This window comes from Cervus elaphus, chromosome 5 (assembly GCF_910594005.1).
Source record: "Cervus elaphus chromosome 5, mCerEla1.1, whole genome shotgun sequence".
NCBI lineage: Eukaryota > Metazoa > Chordata > Mammalia > Artiodactyla > Cervidae > Cervus > Cervus elaphus.
In genome coordinates, this window is record NC_057819.1 from 68,839,748 (window position 1) to 68,860,353 (window position 20,606).

The following is a 20,606-nucleotide window of genomic DNA, read 5'->3' on the forward strand; positions in this document are numbered from 1 at the left end:
TGTGCTGGTTCAGGCTGCCAGGAGCAACACCAGTCTACCAAATGCTTCCCCTTCAGCCCTCTCTCATTTACACAGAGTATCATTCTAGTGGTCTATCACAACCACTAGGTAATATAGCTGTGTTCACTGTCAACCCCAATTTTGCCAGATGAGGTGAACACACAACCTGTCATTAGGCCTTTAGGAATTCTGGTGTAAAAGTTTAAAAGTAGAGTTAAAGTTTCTTGCTTAGGAATTAGCCCTGCTTCTGGCCCCTGTAATTGCAGCCCTACTCCTAGGACCACTGAATCAAGTAGGAATAAAAGAAAGTTGAGGTGTTGTGAGGGGAAACTGTATAATCATACCAGCAACATCTCCATCTCCCTGTTCCCCAGGTACTTCTGAAAAGTGAAGGACTCTATCTATTGAAGACCTTGCTTTGATTGCCTTCACATCCAGTGTGACCCATTCTGTTACATCTCCTTCATACCTGTGAAGACGTGTAAGCCAGCCCTTCATGCTTTATCTCCCCCAGTTTTAGATAACAAGTGTCCAGTTGCCTATTCTAAATCTCAATCAAAGCACTACTCCTAGGATATCTCTTGGCTCATTACTGAACATTATGGATTGTTCCTGTGAATTGAACTACGTCCCCTCTTCAAATTTATATTTTGAAGCCCTAACCCTCAATATGGTTGTATTTGGAGATAGATCCTTTAAGGAGGTAATTAAATTTAAATGAGGTAACAAGAGAGCCTTAAATGAATAGGGCTGGTGTCACTATAAAAAGAGGGACATGCACAGAGAAAATGCTATGTGAGGACACAGTGAGAAGGTTGCAAACAAAGCAACAAACAAAGGATTAATATTTAAAATATACAAACAGCTCATGGAGCTCAAAATCAAAAAAATAAACATCTCAGTCAAAAAATGGGCAGAAGACCTAAATAGACATCCCTCCAAAGAAGATTTACAGATGACCAACAAACATATGAAAAGATGCTCAACATCATTAATTATAAGAGAAATTCAAATCAAAACTACAATGAGGTATCACCTCACATGGATCAGAATGGCCATCATCAAAAGTCTACAAACAATAAATGGTGTAGAGGGTGTGGAGAAAAGGGAATGCTCTTACACCACTGGTGGGAAGGCAAACTGATACAGCTACTTTGGAGAACAGTATGGAGGTTCCTTAAAAAACTGAACATAGAACTACCCTATGACCCAGCAATCCGACTAATGGGTATATACCCCAAGAAAATAATAATTCAAAAGGACACATGTACCCCAATCACTGCAGCACTATTCACAATAGCCAAGAAATGGAAGTAACCTAAGTGTCCAACGACAGATGATGGATAAAGACAATGTGGTACATACACACAATGGACTATTACTCAGCCACCAAAGAAACGAAATAGAGTCATTTGTAGAGACATAAATGGGCCTAGAGCCTGTCACACAGAGTGAAGTAAGTCAGAAAAAGAAACACAAATACCACATATTCATGGATATATATTCCCTGGTGGCTAAGACAGTAAAGAATCTGCCTGCAACGTGGAAGACCCGGGTTCAGTCCCTGGGTGAGGAAGATCCCCTGGAGAAGGGAATGGCAATCCACGCCAGTATTCCTGACTGCAGAGTTCCATGGACAGAGGAGCCGGGTGGGCTATAGCCCATGGGGCCACAAACAGTCAGACAAAACTGAGCAACTAACATTTTCACACAGAATCTAGAAAAATGGTATAGATGAACCTATTTCCAAAGCAGGAATAGAGACACAGACCTAGAGAAACGCCATGTGGATAGGGGAGGGAGGGTAGAGTAGGACAAACTGGGAGATTAGGACTGACCACATGTAAATAGCAAGTGGGAAGCTGCTACAAAGCGCAGAAAGCTCTACCTGGTGCTCTGTAAGAACCTGGGAGGGGTCAGTCAGGGAGTGGGGGTCCAAGAGGAAAGGGGTAAATGTAAACATACAGCTGATTTACTTCATTGTAAAGAAGAAACTAACACATCATAAAGGAATCATATTCCAATAATTTTTTTAATATCTACAAAAAAAGCAGTATCCGAGCCTATTATATTATTTTCAAAAGCATGTAACATGTCTCTTTACTTCTTTGCAACCCCTTGTACTATAAGAAAAATTTTTTTCATGAAAAACAGTTTGGTGATTCAAGCTTCTGACAAAGTACGACTGGAAACTGAGAACAGAGGAAGGAATTAATTATTACTCAGTTAATGAGAAAGTATTAATGAATAGCCAAGAGAACACATACAGCACATCTAAATAATGTATTAATAAACTCTTCTCTAAAATACATTAGGGTGTGCTTTAATCTACTACCTTTACTATGTGTGTGTTTGTGTGTATAAGTGTGTGAGTTTGTGTATAAAGTGGCTTCAGTCATGTCCAACTCTTTGTGACCCTGTGGGCAGTAGCCTGCCAGGCTCCTCTGTCCATGGGATTCTTCAGGCAAGAATACTGGAGTGGATTGCCATGCCCTCCTCCAGGGGATCTTCAAGACCCAAGGATTGAACCCGAGTCTCTTACATCTCCTGCATTGGCAAGCAGGTTCTTTACGACTATCTCCACCGTCATTCTCAAACCTTATGCTGAAGATGATAGTTCCACTGTTGCCATGATACCATCCTTCTTTTTGACTGTGGGTTAGGACAACTATATATAGAGTAGTATTATCACTTGCAAAGGATCCAAATGCAAAAGATGTACAGAAAAACGGGACATCTGCGCAGGTGCACAGACATATGCAAACCACAATGGGCCCATTAGCCTTTTCCAGGGGATCTTCCTGACCCAGAGATTGAACCTGGGTCTCCTGCATTGCAGGCAGATTCATTACTACCTGAAGCCCTGTTAGCCAGCCACACTTCACCACAATTCAGCTTTATGCCTCAAAATGCTTTAGAGAATCGAGAGTAGTTTGCTTTAAAGTACCTATAAACAATTATCTTGAACTAAAGTAAGGCAAGCCTTGTCATTTGAATAGAAAAGTTTAATTCTATATCTGCTGAAGAAAAAAACAAAAACAAAAAACCCTGTTGTCAAACTTGAAAGGGCAAAAGCAGCTTTACAAAGTTGTTACAAGAACATATAAAATCCAAACCACACTTATAAAGGGAGTCTCCTGGCCATCTCAAAAGGAACATCTTTGGGTGAGACGAGATCACAAATGTTAGTCAGTTAATGCTGAGAGCTAATTGTTAGGTAGGCTGATAAAGAGTCTGGGGCCCTCAAGGAGGAAGGGGTCCAGGGCTTTCAAGATGGAGAAAGGGAAAAATGTTTTTTTTTGCTACATTGCTTTCCTTTAATCACTTAACATGTGTTTTTCCTAAACTCTAAGTTGTAGTGACAACAATCTTTAAGACTAACTTTCTTTAAGACCAGAGCTGATAGTTACACAACAAAACAACTCATCTTAAACTATGTAGCAGAAAATTGTATTAAAGATTTACTGAGCATGGCCCTGCCCATCAGAATAAGACTGCAGGTTCCCCCTCAGTCAGTCTTTCCTACCAGGAAGCTTCCATAAGCCTCTTATTCTTCTCCATCAGACAGACTGGAAACCACAATCACACAAAACTAACCAATCTAATCACATGGTCCACAGTTAGTTCAGTTAGTTAATTCAGTCGCTCAGTCGTGTCCAACTCTTTGCGACCCCATGAATCGCAGCATGCCAGGCCTCCCTGTCCATCACCAACTCCCGGAGTTTACTCAAACTCATGCCCATGGAGTTGGTGATACCATCCAGCCATCTCATCCTCTGTCATCCCCTTCTCCTCCTGCCCCCAATCCCTCCCAGCATCAGGGTCTTTTCCAATGAGTCAACTCTTCGAATGAGGTGGCCAAAGTATTCGAGTTTCAGCTACATGGTTCACAGTGTGGTCTAACTCAATGAAACTATGAGCCATGCCAAGTAGGTCCACCCAAGACGGATGGGTCATGGTAGAGAGTTCTAACAAAGTGTGGTCCACTGGAGAAGGGAATGGCAAACCACTTCAGTATTCTTGCCTTGAGAACCCCATGAACAGTATGAAAAGGCAAAAACACAGGACACTGAAAGATGAACTCCCCAGGTCAGTAGGTGCCCAATATGCTACTGGAGATCAGTGGAGAAATAACTCCAGAAAGAATGAAGAGACGGAGCCAAAGCAAAAACAATACCCAGTTGTGGATGGGACTGGTGATAAAAGCAAGGTCCGATGCTGTAAACAGCAATATTGCATAGGACCCTGGAATGTTAGGTCCATGAATCAAGGCAAACTGGAAGTGGTCAAACAGGAGACAGTAAGAGTGAATATCAACATTTTAGGAATCAGTGAACTAAAATGGACTGGAATGGGTGATTTTAACTCAGATGACCATTATATCTACTACTTTGGACAGAAATCCCTTAGAAGAAATGGAGTAGCCATCATAGTCAACAAGAGTCCGAAATGCAATACTTGGATGCAATCTCAAAAACAACAGAAAGATTTTTGTTCATTTCCAAGGCAAACTATTCAATATCACGGTAATCCAAGTCTATGCCCCGACCAGTAATGCTGAAGAAGCTGAAGTTGAATGGTTCTATGAAGAGCTACAAGACCTTCTAGAACTAACACTCCAAAAAGATGTCCTTTTCATTATAAGGGACTGGGATGCAAAAGTAGGAAGTCAAGAAACACCTGGAGTAACAGGGAAATTTGGCCTTGGAGTACAGAATGAAGAAGGGCAAAGGCTAATAGAATTTTGCCAAGAGAACACACTGGTCATAGCAAACACCCTCTTCCAACAACACAAGAGAAGACTCTACACATGGACATCACCAGATGGTCAACACTGAAATCAGGCTGATTATATTCTTTGTAGCCAAAGATGGAGAAGCTCTATACAGTCAGCAAAAACAAGACCGGGAGCTGACTGTGGCTCAGATCATGAACTCCTTATTGCCAAATTCAGACTTAAATTGAAGAAAGTAGGGAAAACCGCTAGACCACTCAGGTATGACCTAAATCAAATCCCTTATGATTATACAGTGGAAGTGAGAAATGGATTTAAGGGACTAGATCTGATAGACAGAGTGCCTGATGAACTATGGACATCGTACAGAAGACAGGGATCAAGCCTGCCCTCAAGACAAAGAAATGCAAAAAGGCAAAATGGTTGTCTGAGGAGGCCATACAAATAGCTGTCAAAAGAAGAGAAGTGAAAAGCAAAAGAGAAAAGGAAAGATATAGCCATCTGAATGCAGAGTTCCAAAGAATAACAAAGAGATAAGAAAGCCTTCCTCAGTAATCAATGCAAAGAAATAGAGGAAAACAACAGAAGTGGAAAGACTAGAGATCTCTTCAAGAAAACTAGAGATACCAAGGGAACATTTCATGCAAAGATGAGCTCAATAAAGGACAGAAATGGTATGGACCTAACAGAAGCAGAAGATATTAAGAGGTGACAAGAATACACAGAAGAACTCTACAAAAAAGATCATCATGACCCAGATAATCACAATGGTGTGATCACTCACCTCGAGCCAGACATCCTGGAATGTGAAGTCTGGTGGGCCTTAGGAAGCTTAGCCAGGAACAAAGCTAGTGGAGGTGATGGAATTCCAGTTGAGCTATTTCAAATCCTAAAAGATGATGCTGTGACAGTACTGCATTCAATAGGCCAACAAATTTAGAAAACTCAGCAGTGGCCACAGAACTGGAAAAGGTCAGTTTTCATTCCAATCCCAAAGAAAGGCAATGCCAAAGAATGCTCAAACTACCGTACAATTGCACTCATCTCACATGCTAGTAAAGTAATGCTCAAAATTCTCCAAGTCAGGCTTCAACAGTACATGAACTGTGAACTTCCAGATGTTCAAGCTGGTTTTAGAAAAGGCAGAGGTAGCAGAGATCAAATTGCCAACATCCGCTGGATCATTGAAAAAGCAAGAGAGTTCCAAAAATATATCTACTTCTGCTTTATTGACTATGCCAAAGCCTTTGACTATGTGGATCACAACAAACTGGAAAATTCTGAAAGAGATGGGAATACCAGACCACCTGACCTGCCTCTTGAAATCTGTATGTAAGTCAGGAAGCAACAGGTAGAACTGGACATGACAACAGACTGGTTCCAAATAGGAAAAGGAGTACATCAAGGCTGTATATTGTCACCCTGCTTATTTAACTTATATGCAGAGTACATCATGAGAAATGCTGGGCTGGATGAAGCACAAGCTGGAATCAAGATTTCTGGGAGAAATATCAATAACCTCAGATATGCAGATGACACCACCCTTACGGCAAAAAGTGAAGAACTAAACAGTCTCTTGATGAAAGTGAAAGAGGAGAGCGAAAAAGTTGGCTTAAAGCTCAACATTCAGAAAATTAAGTTCATGGCATCCAGTCCCATTACTTCATAGCAAATAGATGGGGAAACAGTGGAAACAGTGGCAGTTTTATTTTTTGGGGCTCCAAAATCACTGCAGATGGTGATTGCAGCCAGATATTAAAAGACACTTACTTCCTGGAAGGAAAGTTATGACCAACATAGACAGCATATTAAAAAGTAGAGACATTAGTTTGCCAACAATAGTCCGTCTTGTTAAGGCTATGGTTTTTCCAGTAGTCAGGTATAGATGTGAGAGTTGGGCTATAAAAAAAGCTGAGCGCCAAAGAACTGATGCTTTTGAACTGTGTTGTTGGAGAAGACTCTTGAGAGTCCTTTGGACTGCAAGGAGATCCAACCAGTCCATCCTAAAGGAGATCAGTCCTGAATATTCATTGGAAGGACTGATGTTGAAGCTGAAACTCCAATACTTTGGCCACCTGATGCAAAGAGCTCACTTTTTTGAAGAGACCCTGATGCTGGCAAAGATTGAAGACAGGAAGAGAAGGGGACGACAGAGGATGAGATGGTTGGATGGCATCACCGACTCAATGGACATGAGTTTGAATGGACTCCGGTAGCTGGTGATGGACAGGGAGGCCTGGTGTGCTGCAATCCATGGGGTAGCAAAGAGTGGGATAGGACTGAGGGACTGAACTGAAACTATGTAACAATGTATCCTGCTGGAGTACTTGTTTCTCCTTCTGAAGAACCTTCTGACTAATACTGTTATCTTAAAATGTATATTGTGGGAATGGGTCTGGTAAAACCTTCCTATTGTTAGTTCTAATCTTGTTAATTTAAGATGTATGTTATGGGAATGAGTCTGTGAAAATATATAAGGCCTTGATAAGACTAGCCAGTGGGCCACTCCCTCTCCCCCTTCTCATGTCTGTGTCAGAAGCTTTCTCTGTCCCTTTTTGTACTTTAATAAAACTGCTACATAAAAATTCTTGAGTGATCAAGCCTGAAGCTAAATCTTTTGCAGAGATCACAAATCTGACATCATTCACTGTAAGCTATCAGTGCTAGACAATAACAATACAGTAAGCCATTTCTCCAATATATATTAAAAAAAAAAAAAAAAAGTATGGTTTCCTATCAATACCTTTAACGAATGAATAAAATCTTGCAATATGTTTCCAAAACACTGAAATAACATAAGCCTGGCATGACTGATAGTAACAGTTCTAAATTTAATGATTCCTTTATGCATGTTCAAATTTCTAGGCACCAAAAGCAACTGAAAACATGTTTGGGTAGAAATTTGTTCAAAGGAACTCTGTAGGAAGAAAGGCAAGAAAATGGTTAGGGCTAACTATTTGTTATTTTATATTCTTTATACAAGTGGATAAGGCAATGGCAACCCACTCCAGTACTCTTGCCTGCAAAATCCCATGGACGGAGGAGCCTGGGAGGCTACAGTCCATGGGGTCACGAAGAGTCGGACACGACTGAGCAACTTCACTTTCACTTTTCACTTTCATGCATTGGAGAAGGAAATGGCAACCCACTCCAGTGTTCTTGCCTGGAGAATCCCAGGGACGGCGGAGCCTGTTGGGCTGCCGTCTATGGGGTCGCACAGAGTCGGACACGACTGAAGCGAGTTAGCAGCAGCAGCAACAGCAGCACTCTTTGTACAAGTCAGTATTTGTCTTTCTGTTGCTTAGCTTCTATTGTCAAATGCTCTAATAATACCACTACTGTAAATAAAAACGATATATGAACATTTCTTCTCTGGCCTCAAGCTACAAAACCATGAAGAGCAAACTAAAAACAAACAGAAAAACAAAATAAATCCCTACTATGAACCAGGGTACTATTTCATACTGCTGGTAGGAACATAAATTAGTACAGGCTCTACAGACGGCTTCCCTGGTGACTCAGACAGTAAAGCGTCTGTCTGAAATGCGCGAGACGCAGATTTGATCCCTGGTCGGGAAGATCCTGGAGAAAGAAATGGCAACCCACTCCAGTATTCTTGCCTGGAGAATTCCATGGACAGAGAAGCCTGGTGCAGGCTACAGTCCATGGGTTGCAAAGAGTCGGACACGACTGAGCAACTTCACTTCACTACAGACAGCAATAATGAAATCTCATCCTACAAACACACTTTACTAATTACGAAATAACACATTCCAAGTTTTTCACTGTAACATTGTTTTTAACAATGGCAAAAGAGTTCATTGGTTGGCACTGATTAAAAATAGTAAAATTACACAATGGAATATTCTTCATCTATAAAAAAAGCATAGGAAAGCTCATGCTTTGAAAAGAGCTTTAGGAAATATTGCCAACTTGAGGCAGGGAAATGGTACTGAACAGAGTATACAGTATATCAGCTACCTTTTGTGTAAGAAAGGGGAAGGATAACACTATAGATTAACATACATTGGAAAACTATAAAAAGAACTAACAAAACCAGCAACCTACAGAGGAGGGCATACCTAAGGAGGAGGGAAATAAGGGCAGATGTGGAAACATTTTTTCAATGGATAGCGTTGTACACTTTGTTTAAAAAAAAAAAAATCTCCAGCCAGTTAAAGAAAAATTATACACAATTTATTTTTCCCCAATCTGTTCTGGCATACTTCCAATGATATCAGTCACCTGGATCAATGACAGTCAATGTGCATACTCTGTAGTATTTTCCACATGCTATGCCCAATTCAGTATTATCACCACTGCAGTGACAGACACCAGTTTTGGCCAAGATGGCACAGTACTCTGTTTCAGATTTCCTCAAGGCTGGGCAGTTGTTGGCAAGGATGGCCAGTTTTGCTTTGCCTTGTCTGAACATTTTCAAAGTCTGCTTGTACCCAACTACATACATTCCACTTTTTGTAAACAATTGGAGCACAGCGTTGATTGACCCCAGTGACTTTTACATCTCCTTTGTGGCCACCGTCTTTCTACCTTAGGAGCAGGAAGCCCCCAACCAGGAGCAGCCACCAAGATGGCCAGGGAGCAAGAAAGGTGTGTGCTGTATTGTTATATGAACCATGTACATAGATTATCTATCCTCCCTCACCCCACAAAACAGAACATAAAATTCAAAAATTAATACTAGTAATTACCTCTACAAGGGGATGGGAGTGAAGGTGATGAAGGGCAAGGGTGACAGCAGTGGGATTGCTAGATCATATGGCAGTTCTATTTTTAATTTTTTAAGGAACCTCCATAGTGTACTCTTCAAAGTACAACTTTCAATACCCTTGTGTATATTGCCAAATGATCTTTGATAAGGATACCAAGACCACTAAAAGAAGAAACAATAGTTTCTTCAAAAACAGTGTTGGGAAAAACTGGATACTCACATGCAAAAGAATGAGGGTGGGCTCTAATCTTATACCATACCCCAAAATTAATTGAAAATGGATTAAGTTCCTAAACCTAAAGACCCCAAACTATAAAACTCTAAAACAGAACACTGGGGAAAACCTTATGATGTTTAATTTAGCAATTTTTTCTTAGATATGACAACAAAAGAACAGGAAACCAAAACAAAACTAGACAAATGGGACCATATTGAACATAAAAATGTTGTGCATCAAAAGACACAATAATCAGTGTGCAAAAGCAACCTACTGGAATGGTAAAAAATACTTGTAGATCATACATCTGATTAGGTGTACTATGTTAAAAATATAAAAGTAATTCCTACCACTAAACAGCAAACAAAACAAAAATCTGATTAAAAAATAGGCAGAGGATCTGCACAGATGTTTTTGCAAAGAAGATATACAAATGGCGAACAAGCACATGAAAAGATGCTCAACATCATTAATCATCAGAAAATGTAAATCAAAACCACAATGAGATATCACCTGACAACTGTTAGAATGACTATTATCAAAAAAGACAAGTACTGGTGAAGATGTGGAGAAAAGGGAACTCTCCTACACTCCTGACAGAAATGGTAAACTGGTGCAGCCACTGTGGAAAACACTATGGAGGTTCCTTAAAACATTAACAACAGAACTACCGTATGATCTAGCAAACCCACTGCTGGTATTTATTTAAAGGAAATGAAATCACTACTTGAAGAGATATCTATATTATCATGTTCACTGTGGTGTTATTCACAATAGCGAACATATTGTTGTTGCTCAGTCATGTCCAACTCTTTGCAACCCCATGGATTGCAGTACGCCAAGCTTCCCTGACCTATCCTGTCTCCCAGAGTTTGCTCAAACTCATGTCCATCAAGTCGGTGATGCCATCCAACCAGTTCATCCTACATCAGTCCCTCCAATAAACACCCAGGACTGATCTCCTTTAGGATGGACTGGCTGGATCTCCTTGCAGTCCAAGGGACTCTCAAGAGTCTTCTCCAACACCACAGTTCAAAACTTGCTCAAATTCATGTCCATTGAGTCAATGATGCTATCTAACCATCTCATCATCTACCACCCTCTTCTCCTCTTGCCTTCAATCTTTCCCAGCATCAGAGTCTTTTCCAATGAGTCAGCTCTTTGCATCTGGTGGCCAGAGTATTGGAGCTTCAGCTTCAGTATCAGTCCTTCCAGTGAACATGGAAACAACCTAAGAGTCCATTAGCAAATGAATGAAAAAGGATGTCACACACACACACACACACACACACACACACACACACACATTACTTATGAACAAAGAAGAAAACTGTGCCATTTGTAACAATTCGGATGGACCTGGAGGGCATCATGCTAAGTGAAATAAGTCACATGAAGACAAATATCACTTATATGTGAAAGCTTAAACAGTCAAATCAATATAAACACCGTAGATTGGGGCAATTAACAGGGCTTGGAGGGGTTAGGTCAAAGGGGACAATCTTCTAGCTATAAGGTGAATAAGTTCTGGGGATCTAACATATAGAGTGGTGATTACCATTAACAATAAGGCATTACACAGTTGAAAGCTGCTAACAGAATAAATCTCATATAATCAAAAAGGCAACAGTAAATATGTTTTGTTACTGCATTGTATGAGATCATCATATATTTTAGATGCAAATACTTCCTCCTACTTTGTAGGCTGCCTTTTCATTTTGCTAACTATTTCTGTTGTTGTGCAGAAGCTTTTTGGTTTTTATAAAGTCCTATGTAGTAATTTTTGCTTTTTTTGCCATATCTGAAAAATCACTATCAACACCCACGTGTTTCACAAAAACTCTCTGTTTTCATCTAGGAGCTTTATGGTTTCAGGTCTTATGGATAACTCTTTAATCTATTTAAGTTAATTTCCTTAAGTGATGTAAGACAGGGATCCAATTTCATTCTTTTAAGTATCCAATCCTTCCAACACCATTTACTGAAGAAATGTGACATCCCTCATTGAATATTTTCACCTTCCTTGCCAAATACTGGTTGGCTATATACGAGGGTGTTATTGCCACGTGCTCAATTCTGTTCCATTGGTCCACGAGTTTATATTTATGCCACTATCACCCTGTTAGAGTGCTGCACTCAATATGCCAGCAAATTTGGAAAACTCAGCAGTGGCCACAGGACTAGAAAAGGTCAGTTTTCATTCCAATCCCAAAGAAAGGCAATGCCAAAGAATGTTCAAACAACTGCACAATTGCACTCATTTCATGTGTCAGAAAAGAAATGCTCAAAATTATCCAAGCTAGGCTTCAAGAGTACCTGAACTGAGAACTTCCAGATGTTCAAGCTGGTTTTAGAAAAGGCAGAGGAACCAGAGATCAAATTGCCAACATCCACTGGATCATGGAAAAAGTATGAGAATCCCATAAAAACATCTACTTCGGCTTTATTGACTACGCTAAAGCCTTTGACTGTGTGGGTCACAATAAACTGTGGAAAATTCTTAAAAGAGATGGGAACTAAGCACCTTACCTGCTGCCTAAGAAACCTGTATGCAGATCAAGAAAAAACAGTTAGAACCGGACATAGAACAATGGACTGGTTTCAAACTGGGAAAGGAGGATGTCAGGCTGTATACTGTCACCCTTCTTATTTAACTTACATGCATCATGAGAAATGTCGGGCTGGAGGAAGCACAAGCTAGACTCAAGATTGCTGGGAGAAATATCAATAAAGTCAGATAAGCAGATGACACCACCCTTATGGCAAAGTGAAGAGGAACTAAAGAGCCTCTTGATGAAAGTGAAAGAGGAGAGTGAAAAAGTTGGCTTAAAACTCAAGGTTCAAAAATCTAATATGGCATCCAACACCATCACTTCATGGCAAATTGATAGGGAAACAATGGAAACAGTGAGAGACTTTATTTTCTTGGGCTCCCAAATCACTGCAGATGGTGACTGCAGCCATGATATTAAAAGATGTTTGCTCCTTGGAAGAAATGCTATGACAAACCTAGACAGGACATTAAAAAGTAGAGACAGTACTTTGCCTACAAAGGTCCTAGTCAAAGTTATGGTTTTTCCAGTAGTCATGTATGGATGTAAGAATTGGACTATAAAGAAAGCTGACAGCCAAAGAACTGATGCTGTTGAATTGGTGTTGGAGAAGAGTCTTGAGAGTCCCTTGGACTGCAAGGAGATCAAACCAGTCAATCATAAAAGAAATCAGTCCTGAATATTCATTGGAAGGACTGATGCTGAAGCTGAAGCTCCAATATTTTGGCCATCTGATGCAAAGAACTGACTCATTGGAAAAGACCCTGACACTGGGAAAGATTAAAGGTAGGAGAAGGGGTTGACAGAGGACGATATGGCTGGATGGCATCACTGACTCAATGGACATAAGTTTGAGCAAGGTCCAGGAGTTGGTGATCGACAGGGAATCCTGGCATGCTGCAGTCCATGGGGTCGCAATGAGTCAGACACAACTAAGCCACTGAACTGAAATGATAGATTTTGGTATGGTACAGTCTCATTTTTGTTTGCTTCAAGATATTTTTCAATTTTCTTTTTGATTTCTCCTTCTTTAGCTGTTTTCTTTAAATTTCCTTTTTTTGATCTACTGGTTGTTCAGGACTGTGTTGTTTAATTTTCACATATTTGTGAATTTTTCAATTTCTTTCCATTACTGATTTATAGTATTATACCACTATGGTCAAAAAGAATACTTCTTTGATTTTAATTTTCTTAAATCTGTTAAGACTTGCTTTATGATCTAGCCTATGGTCTATCCTGGAGAACATTGTGTGTGTGCTTGAGAAGAACGTGTATACTGCTACTTTTGGGTGTAATGTTCTGAATGTATCTTTTAGGTCCATTTGGTTTAAAGCTTGGTTGAAGTCTAGTTTCCTTGTTGATAATCTAGAAGATTACCCATTGTTGAAGATGGGGTAATGATGTCCCTGAAGACTATTTTATTGTTGTCTGTTTCTCTTTCCAGGCCTTTGAGCATTTAATATATTTCAGTGCTCCAATGTTGGGTATACATATTCTGCCATAAGGGTGGTGTCATCTGCATATCTGAGGTTACTGATATTTCTCCCAGCAATCTTGATTCCTGCTTGTGTTTCATCCAGCCCAGCGTTTCTTATGATGCATATAAGTTAAATAAGCAGGGTGACAATATACAGCCTTGACGTACTCCTTTCCCTATTTGGAACCAGTCTGTTGTTCCATGTCCAGTTCTAACTGTTGCTTCTTGACCACCATACAGGTTTCTCAACAGGCAGGTCAGGTGGTCTGGTATTCCCATCTCTTTTCAGAATTTTCCAGTTTGTTGTGATGCACACAGTTAAAGGCTTTGGCATAGTCAATAAAGCAGAAATAGATGTCTTCCTGGAACTCTCTTGCTTTTTTGATGATAAAGCAAACGTTGGCAATTTGATCTCTGGTTCCTCTGCCTTTTCTAAAACCAGCTTGAACATCTGGAAGTTCACAGTTCATGTACTGTTGGAAGCCTGGCTTGGAGAATTTTGAGCATTACTTTACTAGCGTGTGAGATGAGTGCAATTGTGCGGTAGTTTAAGCATTCTTTAGCATTCCCTTTCTTTGGGATTGGAATGAAAACTGACCTTTTCCAGTCCCGTGGCCACTGCTGAGTTTTCCAAATTTGCTGGCATATTGAGTGCAGCACTTTCACAGCATCATCTTTTAGAATTTGAAATAGCTCAACTGGAATGCCATCACCTCCACTAGCTTTATTCATAGTGATGCTTCCTAAGGCCCACTTGACTTCACATTCCAGGATGTCTGGCTCTAGGTGAGTGAGCACACCACTGTGATTATCTGGGTTGTGAAGATCTGTTTTGTAGAGTTCTTCTGTGTATTCTTGCCACCTCTTCCTAATATCTTCTGATTCTGTTAGGTCCATGCCATTTCTGTCCTTTATTGAGCCCATCTTTGCATGAAATGTTCCCTTGGTATCTCTAGTTTTCTTGAAGAGATCTCTAGTCTTTCCCATTCTACTGTTTTCCTCTATTTCTTTGCATTGCTTCTCTCATTGCTGAGGAAGGCTTTCTTATCTCTCCTTGCTATTCTTTGGAACTCTGCATTCAAATGGGAATATCTTTCCTTTTTTCCTTTGCTTTTCGCTTCTGTTCTTTTCACAGCTATTTGTAAGGCCTTCTCAGACAGCCATTTTGCTTTTTTTTGCATTTCTTTTTCTTGGGGATGGTCTTGATCCCTGTCTCCTGTACAATATCACAAACCTCCATCCACAGTTCATCAGGCACTCTGTCTATCAGATCTAGTCCCTTAAATCTATTTCTCACTTTCACTGTAAAATCATAAGGTTTTTTATATAGGTCATACCTGAATGGTCTAGTAGTTTTCCCCACTTTCTTCAATTTAAGTCTGAATTTGCCAGTAAAGAGTTCATGATCTGAGCCACAGTCAGCTCCCGGTCTTGTTTTTGCTGAATGTATAGTCATACTTAATCATTTTTAAGTATGCATATAGTTCAGTAGTGTTATGCGTGCTCACACTGTAAAATCTAAAACTGTGTACCCAGTAAACAACTCCTCTCTTCCTCTTCCTCCATCCCCTCCTCTCTATAACCTCTAAAATAAATTGCTTCTCAAATCCTGGGAATCCTCAATAGTGACTCCGGAAAGTCATAAGATTTAGTGATACAAGAGACCTGACCACAACTTCTGTATGAAAGAGTAATCTCTAAAATGTTCACATTCAGTGGGTATCTGGCTATCGTTTACAGACATCAGCAGAGAGCAAAGTAGCCACATCACCCTTGAGCATTTACTACAAGCTTCTTTGTTGCACTAAAATCTTTCTCCTTAATTTTTAACACTGATTCTACTTATACTCACCACAGAACAAGGTTAAGCTCTTTCTCTCATGAAATTCCCTCAAACTTTTACAGAGAACATTATATTCTTCAGAATTTTACAAATTCTTTGACTACTCCTTGTAAAACTACTCCTAGTATCAGGTCTTCAACATCATCCTGGCTCTGAATTCAGTGCTTCAATTCATCACTCTCTCTTAAAACATGTAATTGAAAATGAACTCAATTTCATAGATATGATCTGACCTGGGTGGAAGAGAATGAGATAATCACCTTACATATTTATAGATACAATTACATTATTGATTGCTATTGAATCCACTATCAACAAAAACTCTAATATCTTTGGATTGGTTTGGCCAATACAAGCCTAATACTTGTCACAAGGGCTTCCCTAGTGGCTCAAATTATAAAGAGTCTGCCTGCAAACTCTTTACCACGAAACCTACAAACACGGAGACCCAGGTTCGATCCCTGGTTGGGAAGTTCCCCTGGGGAAGGAAATGGCAACCGACTCCTGTATTCTTGCCTGGAGAATCCCATGGACGGAGGAGCCTTGCTGACTACAGTCCCTGGGGTCACAAAGAGTCGGACACAACTGAGTGATTTCACTTCACTATGTCCTGGTTAACTACATGCAGTCTGTTTTGCTTTGTTGACAGTTTTTCTAGCTGAGATGAGTTAGCTGTTATCAGGTTTCACCAAACTGTGTGTTAATGGGAACTGCTGGAGATACATATATGGATTTTTTTCCCCCTAGAAACTAATAGTATTCAGAATGAAAGACTCATGGAGTGCTAGCACTAGTTGGGAACTTAGCAGTTATCTAGTCTAACACTTTAATTGTATTAATTAAGATGTTTAAAGAGACAGATGTTTACCCCAAGTAGTGATTCCTAGCCTAAATTAGAGAAATGGAAAAATGACTAAAGGAAACTGACAGCAGAAGAAAATGTCATGGGATCAGCTCTCACAGAACATAGAGCATAATCTGGATATGCTAAAATTGGGTGTGAGTTGACTATTACTGGCCAATAAACTCCATGGAATCAGGGGTTAAATCATACTGAACCTGTTACCACAGCAGTTCAGGCAATACCAGGCACACAGATGGTAGTTTTGAAAGGGCTGACTACTGGGTCTAAGCTCAGCAGCCAAGAGATGACTGGAAGAATTGGGACCAGAGAACACAGATTTATGAAGAAATACAAGAGCATGGGGAAATGGTCAGCATTGGTCAGAGTTTATGGTCATCACAAAGGTTGATACCCTGGAGCTCCAAATGGGAACAAGGTTCAAAATACCCTAGAATTGTGTGGCAAATGGGTTTATGGAAGGAAGACAGTAGTCACAAGGAGGTAGGAAGAGGGAGTCTCAGGAGAGACAGCAGTACAGATTTTTAAGTTTCTGGCAGCAAGAGAAACAAAGCGCAGAGGGAAGAAACAATGGAGGCCTGAAGGCGTTGAGAGAAAATAGGCTGCAGAGAGAGTGTTGCAGGCTGACAGCCAGCCAGTGCAGAACTGAGGATGGTGACAGTGAGAGAGGAACAGTCTGGAAGTGTACCCTCCTACCCACCTTCCTGGTGAGTCACTCTCTTTAAGGGGGAATGCCACTTAAAGAAGTTTGCCCCCAACATACAGGTATGGGGAAAAGCTAAGTTTCATTTAAGATAACGGGAGAGAGGGCACACATGAAAACATCCAGCATATAAAAATGCTTGATCACGGCACAAGCACAGTGGAAAGGCTGAGTGGGGCAGCACGGGGCTCATGGACAGGCCTCGGATATACAAACAAAGAAGAATGAGAAATAAACTGAAAGGATGTCAGAGACAGGAGAAAGGGACTTCTTCACAGGTAGCTTTGTTACAGAGGAATGCCAGGTTCCTCAGTTTCAGCTGGTTTGAAAATGATAGTAAATATTTCCCCGAAGATCAGTTAGAATCTATATTAAGCAGCTTCTCAGATTTTTAGTGTGGTGAGTGTAGAGACATTGGAATGACTAAGAATCTGGTATTTATTGCTTCTCTTAAGTTTGTTAGAAATTCTCACAAGTCAACCACTGGTAACTTGTTTATCAACAAAGAAGGCTGAATAAAATTTGTATTTCAAATTAAAATCTAACTTCCAAAAGCATCTTTTACTGGGACTATTAAAATGCACCTGAAGTCATAAGTTCAATTTTTATCTTCTCTATATTTTCAGTCCAGCAAAAATGCTCAAAGTCTTAATGATTTGGGGAATGAATTAAATATAGACATCACTCAAAACACATCAGAAGTAAGAGCCCACAAACCAGCATTCTCCAAACAAGTCCACACTCTTGAAGGAGATGTGAAAGTTTTCATTTTTAGGTATACAGCAAAAATAATTTCATACAGCTTTTCAGCTAAGAAAACAACCACTCAAGAACATAGCAAAGGTTGATTACAGTCCAGAATACCAGGTTTAATATACAGGTCATTTTGCCTGGCTGGTCTGGGTGACCCTTGACTGTTCATGGTTTGAGGCTGTTCACAACCCTAGAAAACTGCATGGGCCAGTGGGGGCTGGGACTGAAACCAAGGGAGAGGGGCAACAGGCTGGGCAGAGCAGACTCTCCTGCACTGCTCAGACCTCCTACCTTCTCCACCTGGTTTCCCACATTTTTACTTTTTCTAAAGATGCTGATACTAAGAAAAACAAGCACCATTCACAGATATTCCCATAGAATATCTTCACTCTTCCATTCTACCTGCACAATTTAACTATAATGAATACAACAGAGCTCATTCCCAATCTCCAAGAGAAAGGAATGATGCAGATCTTGTGCCCAGAGCCCTGGTGAATTTTCAGAGGATAAGGATGCTCCAGTCTCAACACACAGTGATACCTTGGATCAGAAAGTACCCTGAGGTCATGCAACTTTCTTCACTTTCCCACCCTCTCTCTCAACCTTCTTTCTCCCCCCTCCTTTCCATGTATGTATGGACTTCCGTATGCATTAATTTGTCTATTGCTCTTTATTTCTTCCTTTCCTTCTTTCTTGCCTGTATGTCTCAGACCCTACTTAAAAGCCTAACAGATGGGGAACAAAGTTAAGATTTTAACTTCCATCTATTACCATTGTTATGGAAACACCTCCACTCTCTTAGATCTATTCACATGTTCTAATTTGAACTTGAAAGCAATTTAGGTGTCTGGGTAGGCCTTCGGGACACATAAGTGCTTGAATTGTAAAAATAAACAAGGAAGGGATTGAAAAACAATTATTATGGCAGAAAAAGAGAACTCTAGGTATTTTCCTCTGTTGACTCTTTCTTTACCTTCTGTTTGCTTAAGATATAAACAACATTCAGATATTTTCACTATGAAGAACTACTTTAGTTTAGTATTATACTGGATTATATATTTTAGAAAGAGCATCCTGGGTGGCTCAGTGAGTAAAGAAATCTGCCTGCAATGCAGGAGACATGGATTCGATCTCTGGATTGGAAAGATCCCCTGGAGGAAGGCATGGCAACCCACTCCAGTATTCTTGCCTGGAGAATCCCATGGATAGAGAAGCCTGATGGACTACAGTCCACAGGGTTGCAACGAGTCGGCCATGACTGAAGTACACATGCACATTTGTTTTAGAAAGTTTCCTGCAGCTAGTTATCAATACACCAAAGTTATGGAAATAGCCTGACTATATGAAATTGGTCACTGCAATTTTATTTCTTTAAAAGTATAAGAAAAAAGAAAAAAAAAGTATAAGAAATATGTAGATGAAATAATATGACTGAATTGCTCCAAAATAATACAAGAATTCAAAAATTCATCAAGCTGTAGATGTCTAATTTGCATACTTTACATGTTTACTAGTCTGCACTGAAAAGTTTACATAAAAAATAATAACATAGGAGAGAGAAGTCAAGAAGGGTATAGTCAAAATGAAATTATCCGTGAACTGACAACTCTCAGTATTGGGTAGTGAGTACTAGTCTATTTCTGCATGGTTGCAACTTTTCATAATAAAAGATGCTGTAAAATGTTACTGAGAAACTTGAGCAATTTTAAGATTCAGATGCATGGTATAAAAAGCAGTACATCTTTTAAAAAAAAGATTTTGATTTAAAATTATAGTGTGTAAATATGAGAAATCAAATTTTCTTTGTAATTTTGTTGAAAGTGATAACATTTTCATAAAAAATTTTTGGCATAATTATGTAGAAAGAGTCTGTATACTAAGATGTAGAGGTGTTGTAATTCTAGTAGAAAATCGGTGACATTCTGTCATATACTACAATAAATTTAAAACTGTAAAGAAGAGTAAGAAATAATAAAATCTTATTGTCTTCCAAAACACAGTTAGTTGGTTCTGATATGAGTAAAACTAAGAGTTCTACCACAGCATGAGAACTATGTATGGAAATTTTTTGCATTAATCCTATTTTATTCCTTCTCTTTCTATCTCTTAAAACTCAGTAACATTTATCAAGTACGAAGGACAACTAGCAGTCCAAGAAAGGTATTAACTAGAGATTGTTTTATGTAGGAAAAACTATCCAAAAAAAATGCACAACGCCTCCTTGGCTTTCCTAACATAAATCACTTAGAACAGGTGCAGTATGTCTAGCAATTAAGGGGTCTAATGGATTTCTATAGCTGAAGAACAGAATTGGTTGCACTGGAACACATCAATAAATACAAACTTGTGTTTGGTTTTCTTAAAATACCTCATCCCACTCAAAAGGACTATATGAATATTGCTACATGTTATATGTATTCCCCAACTTACAGAAATTATATTCTAAAAGTTTATCTGTAATTAAGCATTCTGGGACTCAGATCACATTTTCCCACTGAAACAATTTTACAAAGGATAATTAAGCCTATCAGGCAACCCCAGAGAAATCTATAAATTTCAAAATTACTGGACCTATTATGGTTTACTGCAGCACTTTTTTTCCCAACTAACCACTTTGTACTACTATTTCTTTGATAAACGCAATATGGATTCTAGGAATAAAGCTCCTGTCAGATACTCTATGCCTTGCCGGTGTCTATGTTCCTTAGTTATCAGAGTAAGCAGAGTGGAGT

The 20,606-nt window shown here is 39.6% G+C and overlaps 1 protein-coding gene and 1 pseudogene across 4 annotated transcripts in view; both read right to left on the reverse strand.

Annotated features, from left to right (window-relative positions):
* Positions 1 to 20,606, reverse strand: part of KLHL2 (kelch like family member 2) — a 154,854-nt gene that overhangs the window by 48,293 nt on the left and 85,955 nt on the right. The window lies entirely within an intron of this gene.
* LOC122695657 lies at positions 8,055 to 13,617 on the reverse strand (annotated as a pseudogene).